General features: G+C 42.2%; 1 protein-coding gene across 3 annotated transcripts in view; it reads right to left on the bottom strand.

The window, feature by feature from the left end:
• The window catches only part of Gng12 (G protein subunit gamma 12), a 130,191-nt gene that overhangs the window by 62,158 nt on the left and 54,787 nt on the right, over positions 1-13,246 (bottom strand). For all 3 annotated transcript variants that reach the window (XM_090334632.1, XM_090334633.1, XM_090334634.1), the window contains exon 2: positions 12,340-12,392. The gene's annotated coding sequence lies outside the window, so the exon portion shown is untranslated. The remainder of the gene's footprint in view (positions 1-12,339; positions 12,393-13,246) is intronic.

Below are 13,246 nucleotides of genomic sequence, written 5' to 3'. Positions count from 1 at the left end.
TGAGTTATAGGGCATGAGTGACAGCCCTGAAAAATCATGAACTTTACACTTCTTAGCCATCATTAGATCCCGAGTGGGCCCTCCTTCTGAGCATTGGACAGGCAAGGGGCTTGCGTGGCCTTGTCTCCTTAATAGAGACCAAGTTGCTCGAAGACCATAGGGCTTCGTATGCCTCAGTGGATAGACCTAGGAGCCTCAGAAGGAAGTGGGCATAACACCAGCAGCCTGAAGTCTTCTTCCTCCATATAGATACTCATCAGACACTGGCTGGCTAACCAACAGAAGGCCTGCTGACAGCCACCTGGCCTGCCTGTCCTCTCAAAGCTGCACTATGTTCCCTCTTTCTGGCTGAAAAGCCATGTTTCCTAGTCCTCATAAAGAAAGGGTACTGCTGGACACAGTGTGTGCCTCTGTGTGCTTGCAATCCCAGCCACACAGAGGCACAGAATAGAGGATTGCAGGGCAGGCTGGCACCAGGTGAAATGGAAGAGCCTATATGGAAAAAACAAACAAACTGAAGCCAAGAAGGGTTACAGTAGAATGCCTGCTTAACAAGTGCAAAAACTGAGTTAAAACCCTAGTAACACCAAGAAAGAATTTTGTTTTAAAAAGATGATTATTTCCCCCAGGAAGAATGTCAGTATGACCCATCACAAGTGGGCTTCTTGTTGGGTGCCAGTAACTCACACCTGTAATCCTAGGTACTCAGAAGGCTGAGATGAGAGGATGGCAGTTCAAAGCCAGCCTTGCACAGCAAAATCTGGGAGACTCCTATATCCAATTAACTACCTGAAAACTGGATGGAAATGGAGAGTGCTAGCCTGGAGTAAAAAAAGCTCAGCCACAGTACCCAGACCCTGAATTCAAGCCCCACAACTGAATGCGCCCCCCCACCCGGCCCCCAAAAGGTAGGCTTTTGGTCAACTCGATATTATACTTACTAAAGATTGTCCAGACACAGAAGACAGTGTTACAAAAATAGGCTCAGCCAACAATGCTGAAGTCCTCACTGTACGTATGCCCACACCTGTAGGCCACAGCATGGGCATGTGGTCAGGAAAACTAGATGAGAGCAGGGGTAGAGCTCTACTAACTTGGGACTGTTCAATGCTCAGGGCAGATCTTAGAGAGCAGCTGTTGAATAGGACACCTACCTACCGTGGGCAAAAGCACCAAGTGTTGCTTAGCATCTGCCTGGACAAACCTCATCCTCAGTTTGGTCATCCCTGTACATTAGACCCTGCCTTCTACTTTTCTTTTTCTTTTTTTTGCCAGTCCTGGGCTTGAGCTCAGGGCCTGAGCACTCTCCTTGGACTTTCTCAAGGCTAGAGCTCTACCACTTGAGCCTCAGCACCACTTCCGGCTTTTTTCTAGGTATGTGGTACCGAGGAATCGAACCTGGGTCTTCATGCATGCTAGGCAAGCACTTTAACCACTAGGCCAAACTCCTGGCCCTGCCTTCTCCTTTTCTACTGTGGGAGATCACATCTTCTTTGTACTGAGAAGTGCACAATAGGAGAATATGAATTTAGAACATTTAGCTACATATAACCATGACTATATATTTTTATAACCGTTGTAAAAATAATGTATCAGTTTCTTAAGACAAGAACTTGGATAAAATGGTAGTGGAGTGCTTGTGTAGCTAGGTCATGACCTTGAGTTGTTCCTAATACTGCAATAAAAATTAAATAAGCATGGGTGCATGCATTTGTATATATATATATATATATGTACATATATATGCATGTGTATGTATACTCAAACACATATTTCTCTTAATCTAGAAGCAAAATTACTTAAATTTTTAAGGCCTAAAAATATGGGAAGTTGTTCAATGAAATTAGAAAAGTTGTTGAATTTAGTCAATGCAGTTTATTTCCCATATGTGCAAGTATTTTATTTATTTTTTTTTGCCAGTCCTGGGGTTTTAACTAAGGGGCTGAGCACTGTCCTTGAGCTTTCCTCAAGGCCAGCACTTGAGCCACAGCACCACTTCTGGCTTTTCTATGTGTGTGGTACAGAGGAATTGATCCCCAGTCTTTGTGAATATTAGGCAAACACTCTAGCAACTGGGCCAAACTCCCTGCCCACAAGTATTGTATTTTAAGCCAATCAATTACTAAGTATTGTTTATTATACAGAATAGTGGGAACAACATCTTGCATATAGAAGTGGTTTCATGAAGCCAAGGAAAAAAGTATCCTTCAAGTTCTTATCTGTAAAATGCAGGCAATACTGTCACAGGAGAATAATGGCCACCATTATTTGTGTGCTTACCATGTGTAGAACCCCTATGTTAACTGATGCAGTGACTGAGGTTAAGAGAGAGGCAACCTGCAATCCTATCTACCCAGGAGGTTGAGATCTGAGGATCAAGATTCAAAGCCAGCCCAGCCACAAGAGGATCTGAGACACTAATTAACCTCTAGAAAATGGGAAGGGGACTTGGCTCAAGGGTAGGGCTGTAGCCTTGAGCTGAAGAGCTCAGGAACAATGCTCAGGCCCAGTTCAAGCTCCATGACCCACAGAGAAGGAAAGGAGGGAGGAATGGAGGGAGGGAGGGAGGGAGGAAAGAAGGGAGGGAGGGAGGAAGGGGAAGAAAGAGAGGAAGAGGGAAAGGGAGAGGGAGGGAGAGAGAGAGAGAGAGAGGGAGGGAGAGAGAGAGAGAGGGAGAGAGAGAGAGAGGGAGGGAGAGAGAGAGGGAGGGAGAGAGAGGGAGGGAGGGAGAGAGGGGAGGAGAGGGGAAGAGAGGGGGAGAGCACTGTAAGATCACAGAGATAGAGAGCAAAGCAATGGATGTGAGTCTCAGCAGCCCAGTGCCTTGCTACCTCTGCACAGTATTATATTACAGAGAGCTGATGCATTTTGTAAGAGGAAAAGTTTAAAAGCAGGTGGTTGCACACATTTTGGCTTTCCTTCAAAATACTATTTGATATAAGAAACTTTTCGGTGTTCCAAGGATTTTAAGTTTTAAAAAATTGTCATAATTGGGGCCGTGAGTTTGGCTTAGTGGTAGAGTGCTTGCCGAACATACACGAAGACCTAGGTTTGATTCCTCAGTACCACATACATAGAAAAGGCTAGAAATGGTGCTGTGGCTCAAGTTGTAGAGCTCAAGCCTTGACAAAGTCCAAGGACAGTGCTCAGGTCCTGAGTTCATGCCCCAGGACTGGCAAAAAAAAAAAAAGTCATAATGGCCCAATGCCAATAGTAGTAGCTAACTATTATTATTTTTTAAACATGCCTCACTGAATTCATTATATTCATTGTTTCCTTTAACACAGATCTCTTGTGAGGCAAATGGTAGAATTCTCACTTCATAGATGAGGACTTTTAGAGTTAAGCCACTGTTTGTAGCTGAGGAAATGTCTAGATTCTAGTTTGTGTGATTACATTCTCTACCTCACCCACTACCAAACATATAAAGAGAAAGAGTGTTAAAGTTCTATTAGCTATTTTATGTTCCCAGAACTTTAAGTGGCCACAAAGAAAGTGCTATATTCTTTCAGGCAAAAAGATGAGCAGTTTAGGGGGAGTTTAGGTCTGCTTTCTGAGCTCAGACTATATCATTTAGGCCAATGTCTCATAGGGTAAGTCAGCTGGGAAAGAAGGGCAATGAGAGCTGTGATGTAGCTCAGTGGTAGAACACTTGCCTACCATGCACAAGGCTCTGAGTTCACTCTCTAGCACTATAAAACAAACAAAAAGAAGGGGGTGGTGTTACACCCACCATTACTGTTAACAGCCAGAAAAAATAACAAGGCTTGCACCTGAATGCATGATAAAGTCCAGCCTAGCTGAGGAGATAAGACCATGAAGGAGATATTAAAAATGTATTTAACACACTCTTCCATCACTGTCCCCAAAGTGACTCCAACTTCACTGACGCAAACATCTTGCCCATATGTGTCTCTTGCTCCTTCGAGTGGCTGTCTCCATGGGGTAGAGGCCTAAAGGACTCATTGCTGGAGTGGTCCGATGTACAAACAACGAACAATGTCACCAGAGAGGCTGAGTTGACCGTGTTTGGTATGAAGGAGACAGAGAAGTTTTCCCTCCAAAGGACACTTGACTATTAAGAGCGAAGCTGCAAGAAAGGTGGGGAGGGCAGGTCTCTGGAAGGAGGTGGACCACTGTGCGTGGTTTCATGGGGCAGAGTTCATAAACAGGAAGAGGCCTGATCAACACTCCCTCATGAGGTGCAACAAATCAGCTCTCGGATCAAGAGCGACTGTGTATGGGAAATGGTGATAGAGCAGTTTCTAAACACACACTAGCTTACTGTGGATTCTATCAAGTGTATCTTGGTATACAGGCAGAGAAAATCTATCCAGGGACAAAGGTCAAAGGCTTCCCTATGGTCACAAGAGAAGACAGTGACTGAGCCTCCCTTTGAAACCCTGCCATTCAAAGGCCATTCTCTCAAGACAGGCAACACACACACACACACACACACACACACACACACACACACACACACACACACACACGCACACCCCGATCCCCTTAAAAAGAATATGACAAGAAGCTCTGGCTTGGGAGGAGCAGCAGCACCTTTCCAACAAGTCCAAGTTACCTGAAAACCCGAAGGGAGGGTTTGGGAGGACAGGAGGGAGTAGGAACACGCCCCACGCCTGGATAGGTCATGAGCAGAGGATGAAGGACCACTTTAGGGCACTGAAATGGAGTTTCATGTACTGGGACAGGGGTTAAGAATTAGTATAACAAGATGCTAAAGTGGAAGTTTCCACTGTGGCACCAAGATGCAACACTGGGAAATTCCAAAGCAAGAGCCCAGACTGTAATGTGGAAATTTCTGAGAAATCAACCTAGCAGGCTCTAGGACCCAATAAGGAGGATAGGAACTGGAACCTTGAAAGAGAAGAGGTCTCAATGAGGAAATGCTTACATCTCGATAACCCCAACATAGGTGGAGTGGAAATGGTTGCACTTTCATCTCAAGCACCAAGATGGGTTTCAAAGGCCTCATCTGAATGGAACATTTATCTGAAGGACTGAAATGTGATTGGGGATGGTGAATGCCTATCATGGCCTACCATAGAGTAGATGGCTTTGTCCCTTCCCCAGCAGGGCCTGAAGAAATGCAAACACTCTTGGAGACTGACATAGGTCTCCTCAGAACAGGTGCTACCATAAGCAGGTGGGCTTGAAAGTCAGAGGACTCCTTGAGAGGGCCAGACTACAGACCAGAGCTGCTAAGGGAGAGCAAGCAATCAACAGGAGGAGAGCACTTTCTGATTGTGGGAGGTCCAAAGATCCAGCATAGTAGTCATCATAGTAGTCGTGTAGAAAGCCACAGGAGTAAGGAGTGAAGGAGATCTCCTCCCTCCAGGATAGAGAGAGTGCTGGAGCTTGAGAACATAGCAGAGGAAGAAGGGAGATAGGAATGAGAGCTTTGGACTTTAAGTGGCCTTAGGACTTTACACTACTGGAATATCTAAGAGGTGGGAAAATATACCCCACCTAATAAACTTAAAAGGAACAGTGGGAAATGAGAAGAAAACCATGGCTTAATTATGTCTTATGAGCATGTTGTATGATGTTTCAGTTATAGCTAACATTTGCTAAGCACGGATGGCAGGCACTGTGCCAACGACTTCACAGACATTACCTCATTCAGTCCCCCTAACAACTCCATGGGGCAAGTATCTTGTCCCTTTTGACAGAGAGGGAAACTGAAGCTCAGAGAAGTTAGGTCACACAGGGTTGGTAAGTAAGTAGAGTTCTGGGAATCTGTACGAGACCAAGTGTAACACCTAACCCTGAACTGCTTTATTCATTCAGATGAGTGGGGTTTTCAGAGAACAACTGTAATTGAAGCAAGCTCCTTCCTACTCTTCCTCCTCAGGGGTCCCTGGGTAAGAAAATCAAAGAAGAGAGTTTGAAAAAACAGAACTGCATGATCTCAGTGGCCTCTTTCAATACAAGGATTCTCCAATGCTATCTTCTGCAGGTGGGAAGGTAGAAAGAGGAGGACCCACAGCAGACAGGGATGAGGGAAAAGAGACCATGCCCAGAGGCAGCTAGAACAAGCTGATTCTAGCAGGTGGTTCTATAACAGACAGGGGTACTCAGAATTATAGTCATGTGCATAAATACAGTTCAGATCATGCACAGAAAGCATTTAGTACAGAGCCTGGTATTAGATAAATGGCAACTATGATTGTTTACATATAGGCCTGAAAACCTCAACATATAATTTAATGCAACATGCCCAGCCACTGACATCATTATGTCTGTTCCACCAGGGGCAATGTTTACTAGGGATACTGAACTTCACTAGTTGAGACAAATACGTAAGAATAAACTAGCCAAAACGAATACAATGAGAGCAGGTCAGGCAATAATTCTTTAGAAATAGGACAGCAGCTGATTCAAGTGAGAAACTAGAGGAAAGCATGATGCTTTTTTTCCCCAGCAGAATAGTACATGCACACGGTTTTTAATAATTACACAGATCCACAGAAACTCAGTCAATGCCTCTAGGTTAAGGAAGATTGCTGCAGATCCTCAGGAAACAATATGAGGTCCTCAGGACTCACCCTGGGGCCCGCCCTTCCTTCTATCCTCACCACAGGCTCATGGCTGGTAGTCTGCACTGTGACAGGAAACTTGAAGTAGGTAACAATGTCACCTAGTTGAACTTAATTTTTTCTTTTGTGCTGGTCCTGGGGTTTCAACTCTTACCTTTTTGCTGGAGATAGGATCTCATGAGTTTTCCCTGCCTGGGCTGGCTTCAAACTACAACATTTGGATCTCAGCCTCTTGAATAGCTAGGATTACAAGTGTGGACCAATGGTGTCTAGAAAACTTTTAACTCTGATGGATTCCAAGTGAAGAACTACTAATTTCTCTGTTTCTCAACTTTTTGGTGAGAGAGCCCTTCTTTTTTTTTTTTTTCCCAAGAAGAATCCATTTCAGGTAGTGCTGGTTGAATCTGGTATCTTTCAGAACAGGTCGACGACCCTGGTCAGAGAGATACTGCTGCCCACCGGTCACTTCTGGCTGCACTAATTCAGGTAGGGAATCAAACTGAGCCAGTAAACACGAAGCTTTGGTACTATAGTTAGAACTATAAGATCCAAGTGAAAATGATGGCTGGTGCTGAGTGAATGATGGCTGGTGCTAAGGTCTACCACCAGAGAGGGACAGCATCCCTGAGAATGAAGCTGAGAGAGCTAAGAAGGCAGAGTGCAGAGAGAGGCAGATGGGGAGAGAACATAAATAGTTGATGGGTAATTTTTAAGCTATATCTGAAGCCTGTGCAATTTGAACATACCAGTCATGTAAGTCAAGAAACTAGTTTAGGTAAGATTACTGTTGACTACAACAACAACAACATAAACCCTTAAGAAAAATAACTCCCCAAAGGAAATTTCTTTTTATGGATTGTCCTTGTGAAATTCTGGCCTCTTTTCTGATGATGATGATGATGATGATGATGATGATAATCCTGACCAAATAAATGTTGCTTCCATCTATGAAATTCCCACAAAAAGTCTGGGTGTTAACCTAACTCCCATATCAGCCTCTATACCACTGGTTCATCTTATGAGTATTGTCATCAAGCAGACGCTACCTGTTTTCATAATTTTTAAGGTTACAAATCAAGAAGAAAGCCTGAAATGCAATAGAAACGTAAGTCTATAGTTGGCTACTAATAAACAAGGCTGTGGAGGGAAGTTCCCATGAGCCTCTCAAACTTGCTCCAAAGAACTGAATATTCCAGTATGGGGAATGGTCCAGTTACAGGCATCAGATGTAGCACAGATATAGGGACACAGGTCAAAGCAGTCAGGCTCAGTATAAACTTTGAGTATCAAAAAGCCATTCCATTGACTGAAGTCATAATTTAGAAGGAATGGTAGATGAAAAAAAGAGAATTCACAAAGCACTAAGCAGAAGGTTGTTTTTGTATTCTTTTGCGAAAGGGGTGGTAAGTAGATTGCAATTCAAGTGCCAAATCTAGTTCACCAACAAGTGCCAAGGCTCGTTGGCATCAGGGAGCCAGGCCAATCTGTGAAGTCTATCATGAGGCTGTAGGGAAAAGGGGGGTAATGAATGGAGGTACTTGTTATTCCAGTGGAAACTACGATTCTCAGATCAAGCAAGGCCAATGGAGAAATGAATACCGGGCCTGAAAGCATTTTTCTTGGACCACATTCAGGTGTTACATCATATCTAAAGGTAGCCTGGTCCTCACTTACTGAAGGGATTCTTGGTGTTATTCTCCTCGTGAGCACCCTGAAGAACCTCCAAAACCTTGAATCACTCACATTGCTGCTTCTTAGTAACTACTGGCTTTATCTTCCAGCCACTATGAATTGTTATGTGAGTGTGTGTGTGTCCTTTCTGGGACTGCTGCTCAGAAAATCGAGGGCCAATGATCTGCTGGCAAATGAGTAAGCTTCCACCATATACTGGGGGCCTAATCTTACCTCTGACTTCACCCTACTTTCTCCCTCCCCATGCATTTCCATTTTCACTGCTTCCTGCCCCCTCTTCTGAATCTTAAAACATTATATGGATATTTAAGAGCCATCTTGAAAATTTTGAAAGACAGGCACACAGACTAGATTACCTCAACCAACATCACAGAAAACAGAATTATCTATCATCAAGGAAACAAATGAAACAGGGGAAAGGGTTGGTGGGAATGTGTATTAGTATAGCCACTAAGGAAGTCAATACCGACATGCCTCAAGAAATTAAAACAGAACTACCATATGATCCTCTTATACTGCTTTTAGGCACATATCCAAAGGAATTCGAATTAATATACAGAGAGATACCTGCACACCTATGCTATAGCAGTACCACTATCACAAGATGTGGAGCCTGTTTAGATGTCCAACAACTGATGACTGGATAGAGAAAATGTGGTATATATGCAACAGCCTGAAGAAGAATAAAATTCTGTCACATGCAGGAAAATATATGGAAGTGATGACTATTGTGTGAGGAGAAATAAGCCAAACTCAGAAAGATAAATATTGCATGTTTTCACTTCTATGCAGAAGTAATAATATGCCATGCCGCCCCCATTTTTTTTTGAGCAATCAGCAGGTAGAGGGTGAGAAGAAAGGACAGGATAATGATGTGTATGCAAGTATTACAGAAGTACATTACATGAAACAGCATAATGGAGCCCACTAAAAAAGGAGAGGGAAGAAAGAGGGGACAAAGAAAAAATGATAAAAAGGGGATGAATCTGATCAAAATGTCTTACATGCATGTATGTAAATAGCGCACAATGAAACTCCATTGTAAAATTAATGTATGCAAACAAAAACGATAGAAAATACACTGAACAGTGAATGGAGCCCATTTGACAAGTAGTTACGGGAAAGCTCCACTCAGGAAGGCTGAGGGAGGGAAGGAGGCTTTGGATAGGAATAGTGCTGGGTCAAGCTGCCAAGTCATCACATACCTGAGCCTTCTTTTTATCTTCCTTCTGACTTGCTTCCTGCATGTTCCTTCCTTCCTTGGGTGACAGTGCCCTTGGGTTCATCCCTGGCCACTAGCACCTACTTCTCTTTAGTACTACAGTTTGTTCTGCTTACTCAGTTCTTCCCCAAATGAAAATGATCTACCATCTCTATAGGACCTTGTGCTTGACTTTGCAATAGCTGATAGCTCAGAACCTTACCTCTTTTCCTTTCTCAGGGACAGGAATATTTTAACAAGGTATTTTGAATGATGATAATAATAATAAGCCATGTAAATAATTCACTAACAATGGAATAAACTATAACAATGGAATAGATGCAAGTAAATAGGCAAGTGAATCATCATGTGATTCTGAAATAGCTCTATGTACGGCAACTAACATGGTTCCTGGCATACAGGTGTCACTCAGAGAAACAGTAGAGAATGACACTGGCCAAAAGAGAAGTACATCCCCTTTGCTCAGCACCTCCATGATAACAACAAAATCATATTTCAAAAGCCTCAGTAGATACTACTTATTACCACTGTTGTCATTAGTAAGTCTATCTCTTCCCAATTGCTGTTCAACTATTCACTGCTTAGGGCTGTACCACCACCATGCAGGTAACTGTCCTCAAAACACTGATTGCTCACAGATGCACATTCAGTGGATATGCTTAAATTATACTATGGCCTCTAAAGCTTTTTAACATACTTCATCTTACCTTGTTAGCAATTTTCAAACCAGAAAATTATTTCTATTTTCCAAGTAGGAAAAGATTGCATTTATAAGGTCCCAGAGCTGGAAGGTCTAATGTAAGTCTTATAAAAATGCCTTGTTCTTTCTATAACAAGAACAAGTGGTCACCAACTATACAATATCACATAAGAATCGTGGTGTTGGAGAGGGGCATGCTTTAAGATCCCTGGGTGGACCTCAAATCTAATAAATATGCAAGGCCAGGGTAGAAGGAACTATGTGAGTTTGTTTTATGGCAATGGATGCAGTGCCCAGGTTACTTCCTGGTTGAAAAAGTTCTCACTGCACTAGGAAGCCATATGGAACCTTCTGCTCTCAAAAAGCTAACAGCAACCGAGGAAGGAAGAGTAGCCAAGTAAAAACAGTCGAGGGGGTACAACTTAGCTTGAAAGTTTGGAGTCAGTGAGACTGCAGAGAGCAGGAGTGAGGGCAGGATACAGAGAAGAGAAGATTCCAGTAGGCCTTGCAAAAATGGGAAAGATTCCATATAAAGAAGAGGTATGCAGAAGGAGATGCCTTGGAGATAAACGGTAAAAAGCGAAGTCTGGCAAGAGTAAGGGGAACAGTGGAAGATGAGTGAGAGAGTACAGGACCAGCTAGTGAGAGTGGAAAAGCCACAAGCCTAGGCTTGTGTGACAGATAGTGTAGAGGGGCAGGGATAGATTCTGGCCAGAGAGGAATATCTGGTAAGGTGAACTGGAGGGTGACTAGGGGGAGCTAGTGTGAAAGTGCAGTATAGCAAGGCTGGAAGGTGGGAAACCTGGTACCAGAAAAGCCATTGAGGAGCCCATTGAACAGACTGGCCTTCCAGATAGTAAGAAGTAAGACTATGACTCTACAGTGTTGCTCATCAAGATCAAAGTCCAGGCAATGAGATGAGAGCATGACCTAAGTCTTCTTGCTGTGCATGGGCTTCATGTTCTACCCAGTTGTGATCTATAAATACTATAGAAGATGGCTAACTGGTTATACTTCTCCACCCTGCAACCATGCTCCTTGCAATTAGATCACCAAGGAGAATAGTTATGTATACCTCTCTCTGAGTGCAGGTTAGCTATACAACTTGCCTTAGCCTCCAGAACCCAGTGGGAACACCCAGCCTCAAGACTATTCTGTCTCTCTTGACACCATGGCCAATCACCAAATGAACGGAATATTTCACTGAAGAGCAACAAAGAACATGGCTCAGCTAGTGTTACCACTTCAGCCAACAGCCAGGTGACCCAAAGGGAAAAAAAAGCCAGTTTTGACTTAGGACTTATACTTGAATAATCTCAGTTAAAACTAGAAGAATTACACAGTTGGCTCAGTTCAATAAGTAACTGCTGTTCTGAGTGAGAGAATTTTGGGAGTAGTTTGTTATATAGCAAAAGCCAACTGCTACACTCTGAAAATAACAGTACAGCTGCAAAACCAGTGATTCTACATGAAGTCTGAAAAGCATTTCCACTTAAAAAGTACACTTCTTTCTTAGTTCTACAGGATTTTTTTCTATCAACAACAACAAAAAAAACCAGTTTTAACTATTTAACAGCCATGGTTAGGTGAGCTAAGAAATGAGATTAAAAAAATAGATCAGTGAGCAACAGCAGAGTGACACTGCACCAAAAGAAATGCACTCATTACCTCACTTATGTAACTAACCCCTCTATACACCACTTTTGTAATAACAATTAAAATATAGATCAGTAATGGGGAATGTAGCTCTGATATGTTGTAACTCTGTGCCAATTTTCATTACAACACACTGCAGGGGACTGTCTGACTTCCTTGGCAGAAGTAACAGTTTGTTGTTTTGGATACTATTTGAAACAAGCAGACCATCAACAGGAACATGGAAATAGTTTCATTTCAAAGCAAAGTGAATAATATTTGGTACTCAGTGGCCTAGCTCTCCCTTGCCCATGCACATAGCAAAAGAATATGATCTAATCTGGATTTGTGTGTGTGTGTGTTTGTTTTGGAAAGGCATGGGAACATCATAAATCATTCTGGAAAGCAAAAAAAGTACAAATATATAGACATCTAGTCATAGTACCAGAAAGGATACATCTAACTTAGAAGTGTGAGTATCATTTCAAAAATAATGCCAGAGTCACTTTGTTTTATAAAGAAAGAAAACTTACCAGTAAGATTTAGTGTGGTCCAGTGTTTTCAGATTTCAAGTAGGAGAGTGAATCTGAAACGGAATTAAACAAACATTCCATAAGTAAATCACATTTGGAAAATGTGTTTTGGTCCCAAGAGACTGCCATAATGTGGAGTATTTATTCTTTTAGTTAAAGATTAACGAAGCCTTTTTTTTTCTGGCTCCTAATGGAGGAGGAGTGTATTTTTTTTCCCTACATGTTTCAACTTTTTGAATAGAGAGAGTTTTCTCATTTACTTCAGGAAGTGCTGAAAGTCTGAAGCCAGCATAACTATAAATGGTAGTGTTTTCATCCAAACTCGTCTAAGGCAGCACAAACTTCCTTTGCTGCTGCTTTTCCCTTCATCCCACAGTCCCTTCTGCTAGGACAAAGTCAGGGCTTCATCTGTGGACTCATATAAAAACTGTTGGTTGGTCTAACCTGAAGGACAACAGGAGGGCATGTCAGGCTTTCCAACAATAGACACTAGTAAAGTTACCACAAAGTTCTGTCTTACCAATAATGATGAGTTTCAGGGTGTGTTATTCAAAAGAAACAGAATGCAAATGTGTGTCACATAAAATGTTACTAGTCACTATATTAAAAAGGAAACCTTTTAATTTTAATAATATTTTAAACTTAACCCTTTACCAAGAATAATATAATTTCAACATCATTTTATATAAAAGTAACATCTTTAAAACAAATTTTATTGTGCATATTTGATACTTACAACATGACATTATGAAATATACATAAATAGTAACAGCTACTAAGGTGAAACTGATTAACATATGTATCATGCCAATAACTGTTTGTGACAACAGTGGCTAAAATGTACTGACTTTAAAACGTCCCTGATATGGGTTGGATGTGTGGCACCAGTGATAGAGCTCCAGCCAGT

Source organism: Megascapheus bottae, chromosome 6 (assembly GCF_031878675.1).
Source record: "Megascapheus bottae isolate mThoBot1 chromosome 6, mThoBot2.hap1, whole genome shotgun sequence".
Lineage (NCBI taxonomy): Eukaryota > Metazoa > Chordata > Mammalia > Rodentia > Geomyidae > Megascapheus > Megascapheus bottae.
Note: the sequence above shows the minus strand (reverse complement) of the source record. Positions and strands in the feature narration are given on the sequence as shown.